Raw genomic sequence first — 6621 nt, 5'->3', positions numbered from 1 at the left:
ACCTATGCTAATAACGTACTGCATCTAGAAATAGGGTTGCTTGTCATTGCACTTATATTGCTCGTCTTTGTGTTAAGTGGGCATGTACGCATCGCACATACACGTACGTGTGATTGTGCGTCGTAGCTACCCGAAAGGTTTAGCGGGAAATATTAATAAGGGTTTGGTATTGCGTCTCGTAAGGGCACTGGGTCCGTCGAAATAAAACTGAACTCCCCGGGCATACTTTACCCACAAACTAAATATTCCGCAGACAGACGCACAGAGAGTGATCCAAGCTATGCCAACCAGCGCGTCAATCTAGGATCGGTTTGTTTTTCCCTTGCCAAATGCAGTTTATCTGTTTATTCGCTTGCTATCATGTGATTTTTAATAAATAAAAGAAACAGACCTAACCGAAACACATCCACACACAGATATGACTTCCTTTGGGTAATGTCATCTCGGCCCCCCCCCCCCCCCTCCCTCTCCCTTTATAAGGATAGAGGGCCAATATTTATGACACGTTTTGTACGGTATAAATTAAATAATAAAAGCAGGACTTTTAAAAACACGACTTAGCCGGGGTTGGTTGTACATGAAGCGCTGCTGCATCCTCTCTTTTTCTTATAACTTCCGGTTGCTTTTTGAAAGCACGTTTCTCATGCAACAGAAGGTCTCAACTGAATTTATGTGTGTTAAACAATATTCATATGTTGGGTAATTTCTGATAGGAAATATGACAAAAAGAGGCTCATGAACATTGCATTACGTGCCTCAAAGTCAAAATTCACGATGCGATATTTGCTAATGTAACAAGACGAACTCTTCTCCCGGGACAACCCTAGCAAGTTGGCACCAGAAAATGCATTACACTTATCGACATGGCATTTTATACACTCTCATTATGGTACTACAGGCAGGCGGATGTGCTCAGTTGCCCTGCAGTATACTATGACCTTGAGAAACACACCTCTTAGCACGTTCAGACCTAAGAATTTCATGATAAGAAACACAATTATAAGGCTATATAAAACCCCAAGCAATCCACTGCCCATGAGACCGGAGAGGTCTAGAGGATGGGGAGAGAAGGGAGAGATTGAGAGGAGAAGAGAGAGATCGAGACGATGGAGAGGAGTGAAGAGAGTTGAGGAAGGGGACGAGAAGAGAGAAGAGAGAGTGGGGAGGCAGAGATGAAGAGAAGCAGACGAGAGAGAGAGAGGAGATGAGAGAGAGATACGGTGACAAGATAGAGGAGGACTGTACGTTGATGAGAGAGAGAGAGCAGAGGTAGGGCGAGGTAGGGGAGAGAAGACTGACGGAGACAAAGAGAAGAGAGAGTCGAGAGAGGAAGAGAGAGAGGAGGAGAGAGAGGAGAGGAGTGAGAGAGAGAGAGAGAGAGAGAGAGACGAGAGGAGCAGAGAGCACGAGAGAGAGAGAGAGATCGAGAGAGACAGATGAGAGGACCGAGAAGAAAAAAAGAAAGAGAGAAAGAAAGAGAGAAAGAAAACGGAGAGAGAGGAGGAGAAGAGGGAGGAAAAGGGGAAGAGAAGAGAGAGAGAGGAGAGACAAGGAGAGGAGAGGGAGAGAGAGACCAGCTAGAGCGAGGAGAGGAAGAGAGAGAGAGACTGGCAGAGAGATTATGAGGAGAGAGAGAGAGAAAAGAAAAGAAGAGAAAAGACTAGAGGGGAAGGAACACAAGAGAGGCCGAGGACGAGACAGGCACTGAGTGGAGAGGGAGGAGGAGAGAGAAGAGAAGTTGCCGAGAGAGAGATGACGAGAGAGAGATAGATGAGCAGGAACAAAGAAGAGGGAGATGAGAGAGGAGAGAGAGAAGAGGTATGAGAGGCCAGAGGAAGAGAGATAACGGAATGCTCAAGAGACAACAGAGAGAGATGTGTATGGAGGAGACGATAGAGTGAGAGAGACGGAAAAAAGAAACAGAGGAGAGAGACGGAGAGATGAGACGGACAGTGTTGTCGAAGGTAGCGAGTAAGAGAGAAGAGAGGATAAGAGACGAGAGAGGAGAGAGAAGTAGAAGAGAAAGAAAGAAAGAGAGAAAGAAAGAGGAGCGGTAGACGATGAGAGGAGGGAGAGAGTTGAGAGGCCGGGGCCGACGACACACGAGACGAGAGAACAAGAAAGAGAGAAAAGGAAAGGAAGGTCACGAGATGAGATGAGAGGGAGAAGTGAGAAAAACAGCGAAGGAGAGACGGACGAGACGAGAGAGAAAGAAAGAGAACGAAAAGAGAATGAGAAGGACATTGAGAGAAGAAGAGAGGAAGGGAAAAGGAGAGAGGAGAGAGTAGGAAGAGGAGAAGAGAGAGAGAAGAGAGAGAGCAAGAGAGAGAAGAGATAGATTGAGAGGAGAGAGGATGGGAGAGAGGAGAAGAGCAGAGAGCGAGAGAGAGGAAAGAAAGAAAGAAAGAGAGAAAAGAAAGAAGAGAGGGGAGGGAGGAGAACTAGAGAGAGGCGACGAAGGGCGAGAAGACGTTGGAGAGAGGAAAAAATGAAGAAAAGAAGAGCACGAGGAGATATGGGAGAAGAACGACGAGAGAGAGAGGAGAAGAGGAGGAAGAGAGAGATAGGAGAGGAGAGAGAGAGAGGAGAGAAAAGAAAGAAGAAAGAATAAGGAAAGAAAGAAAGACTCAAAGAAAGAGAAAGAGAGACGAGAGAGAGGGGGCCGGAGATGAGACCGAGAGAGAGGAGAGGAGAGTTGAGAGAGATGAGGACGGGATGAGCTGAGAGAAGAGAGAGCGATGAGTGATGAGAGAGAGGAGAGAGAAGAGAGAGGATACGGTGACCAAAGAGAGAGAGTGAGAGAGAGAGATGAGAGACGGAGAACAAAAGAGACGGAGACGAGAGAGGGCTGTGGAGAGAGAGACGGGGAGAGTAGAGAGAGAGAGAGATGAGGAGACGAGAAGGAGAGAGGAGAGAGACGAGGAGAGAGAGAGGAGAGCGAGACGAGTGACATATTAGATGAGGAGGATAGAGAGCGACTGAGAGAGAGAGATGAGGAGGAGAGATGAGGAGAGAAGAGAGAGAGCGAGATAGAGAGAGAGAGCGAGAGAGAGAGAGATGAGAGAGAGAGAGAGAGAGAGAGAGAGAGAGAGAGAGTCCCTCAGCCCTTAGAAAGAATGAGAAAGAGAAATAGAAAAAAAAAGGAGAAAGAGAAGGAGAAGGAGAAAGAGAGAGACAGAGACGGAGAGGGTAAAAGAAAGAGACAGAGAGACAGCGGGGAGAGTCGGGGACGTTAGTAGTTAAAAAAAAGGGAAAAAAGAAGTAACGAAGGCATCCTGCAGCAAAACGTTCTGACTCGCAGCCCGGCGCTCAACCGGGAGGTTACGTAACGAGAGAGACCGACTTCATGCATTCCTTTCTTTCTTTCTTTGTCTCCTTCTCTCTCTCTCTCTCTCTCTCTCTCTCTCTCTCTCTCTCTCGCCTCTGCAGCGCTCTCCTCGCTCGCGCGATCTCTCTCTCTCTTCGCTCTCTATAATTCTCTCTCTCGCATTCCTTCTCTCTCTCATTCTGATCTAGAGAGTGATCTCTCTCGCTAGCATGCTCTCTCTATCTCTCCTCTCCTCTCGCTCGCTGCTCGCTCTCTCTATATATATATTCTTCTCTCGCGACTCGATCTTTCTATCTCTCTCTCTCGCTCTCTCTCCCCTCCTCTCTCTCGTCTCTCTTCTCGTCGCTCTAGATATCTCTCACGCGAGCGCAGAGCTCGCTCGCTCTCTATCTCTCTCTCCTCGCTTCTCAGGCCCTACGCTGCTGATAGCGTAGCTGCTCTGCTCTCTCTAGCCCGATCTATGCGCGCTCGCTATAGCACCCCTCACGATGAGTCCTCTATCTCTCGTCTATATCACTCTCTCTTCTCTATCTCGTCGCTCGCATCGCTCTCGAGATCGCCTCTCTCTATCTGCTATGCTCGCTCTCGAGATAGCGCTAGCTCGCTCTGCTCGCGCTCTTCTCTGTCTCTCTCTTTCGATCGCTTTCTCTAGCGTTCTCGCTCTGTATTCTCTTGCGCTGCCTTTCGCTAGCTTTCGTCTCTCTCTCTATCTCTTTCTTCTCTTTCTCTCTCTTTCTTCTCTTTCTCTCTCCCCTTCTCTTCTCACTCCCTCTCTCTTTCTCACTCCCTCTCTCTGTCTCTCTTTCTTTCTCTCTCTCCCCTCTCTCTCTCTCTCTCTCTCTCTCGCTCTCTCTCTCTACCTCTGTGTGTGTGATGTGTGTGTGTAGTGTGTGTTTGCATGGACTCAGATTTCCAGGCATTTGCACTGAGAAATAATCGCTGATATTTTACTGAGGTCATTACTCGTTTTGTATTTTTTATCATGTGTGATGGACCTGTCAGCGGGCAAAAGCTGGCAAGGAAATGCAATAACTGGAAACATATGCAAACACACACACACACACACACACACAACCACACCCAACACACACACACCACACACACCCCCCACACACACACACCACACAAATAAAATATTATTATATCTATATACTATATATATATAGAAGATAATAGATCTATATAATATATATATTACAGATTTTATATATATATACATATTATATATATATACATATATATACAAGTATATATAATATATATAGATATATATAATAAATATATATTACTTAGATATTAATATATATATATAGATGCGAAACGCAAAAATACAACTGCCAAAACACTTACAAAAACCTGTACACAAACACACACACCCACACACAAACAAAACACACACACCCCACACACACACACACCCACACACACACACACACACACACACACAACCACACACACAAAATTATAGATAGACATATATATATAATATATATATATATATATATATCGATATTATATAATATATATAATATATCCACAAACACACCACACACACAACACACACACACCAACACATATATAACATATATAGATAATATAGAATATAGATATTAGATATAATATATTATATATAGTAAGACATATATCTATATAGATAGTATATATAGAGATATAGATTATGATTGATATATATATATATATAAATTTTATAAGTAGCTATTATATATATATAATATATATATATCTAATATATTTTTATAAGTATATATATATTTTTGTTTTTTTATTTATATATATATATATATATATACATATATATATATAATATATATATATATATATATAAGTTACACAAACAAACATAAAATTGTATGTGTTTGGGTGTGTGGAATACACAAGGAGTCCTATAAATGCCCCATCACAGGCGCGTCGTGACAAGCCAGCAAAGCAACAAAAACCCAAAACCATCTTCAACGCAAAATAACAAGCACAATAATCCACACAATCTGCTTTACAAAGATACGTGTCCACGGCCACAGGCACTGACAAGAAGAGGCCGAAGCAAGTGCATTAACAGAAGGCCTTGTCAGCGCCGTCTTGGCCTTGGTGTCGCTATAACATGAGCGTCAGTCTCTCTCTCAGCCACAATGCACTGTTCGCAGGGTCCCCGCTAACACCGAGTCATTCTGCTGATATCATGTGATGTGGAGATTTACAGGAGTGTCATTTATATTCATTTGGCTTGATGATACGTTAAACATTCTTTATTTCTGATGGCCGGGTTGCCCTGCCACAGCCTGATGCGATAATAAAGTGCAGTGCATGATTCCTTTAGCATTATCCCTTTGTGTTTTTTCTCCTGTCTGAAATGAATATGAAATTTATCATGTAACTAAGCCCTGACAGCCTCTCTTTTGCTAACAATCAATTCTCCTCGTTTTATTCAACATAAGTCCCTTCCCCCCCAAAAAAAACGAGCCGAAATACCAGGTGTAGATAACAGTGTAGTCACCAGGAGGAGCACACAAACAGGTCACGTTGCGAAGACTCGGCGGCGACTGAACTTGCACTTCTCGCGAGGCTTCCCACCAAGTGCTCTCTCGCAAACGCACACACGCACACACCCATGAATCCCATGAGTTACGAGCTTACTAACATTAATGTGCATTACTAGTGGTCAAAGATATGTGCAATATAAAGTCATGGTGCGATGAGGGAATTCCTTTGACGGACTCTCGTGAGACGCTTCCTAGAATAAGGCAGGAATTCGGAGAAAAAATGGAGGAAAAATTGCACAGTAGGAAAAGAACGGGATGCGGGTGTTAGGAATATGATTGGTAATTCGATAACTTTTAGGCCGATGTGTATTTAGTTTCGGATCTTCTTTGTGTTCATCTTTGCTTCTTTATGTATATCTTACCATTTTTTCCTTTCTTCATTATTTATTTATCATCACTACCACAACCTTTACGCAAGAGAGTGAAGATATTTATTCACGTTTGTCCCTTGCCGTGCAGCAGGGGAGTGATGCCTCACGCCCTCACGCAAAGAGACGCAGGTGAAAATAAAATATATTTGCTCAAAGTCTGTAACGTGTGAGACCATGTTACAGCCCCAAGTAGACTTGCCTCGCCCGCCTTCACACTACATTTTGAGAACCAGTTTTCGGAAACGCGGGTTACGTCTGCCCTCTGAACTTTCAGGGACACTCTACACCCAACGTGCTGTGTTGCTGTCGAATCATTCTAAAATCCCGTTAGATTTGATTTTAAAACCCACAAAGTCAATAAACT

The 6621-nt window shown here is 43.8% G+C and overlaps 1 protein-coding gene across 4 annotated transcripts in view; it reads right to left on the bottom strand.

Annotated features, from left to right (window-relative positions):
• Positions 1-5973, bottom strand: part of LOC119580407 (thymidine phosphorylase-like) — a 20305-nt gene extending 14332 nt beyond the window's left edge. For 2 of the 4 annotated variants that reach the window (XR_005229377.1, XM_037928538.1), the window contains exon 1: positions 5816-5973. The gene's annotated coding sequence lies outside the window, so the exon portion shown is untranslated. Of the gene's footprint in view, positions 1-231; positions 311-5815 lie in introns of those variants that run through there. The other 2 variants (XR_005229378.1, XM_037928539.1) reach the window with 1 other exon arrangement.
• Positions 5974-6621: the final 648 nt, after the last annotated feature.

The sequence above is a fragment of the Penaeus monodon genome, chromosome 13, assembly GCF_015228065.2.
Source record: "Penaeus monodon isolate SGIC_2016 chromosome 13, NSTDA_Pmon_1, whole genome shotgun sequence".
Taxonomy (NCBI): Eukaryota; Metazoa; Arthropoda; class Malacostraca; order Decapoda; family Penaeidae; genus Penaeus; species Penaeus monodon.
This window is presented reverse-complemented; position numbering and strand designations above follow the sequence as displayed.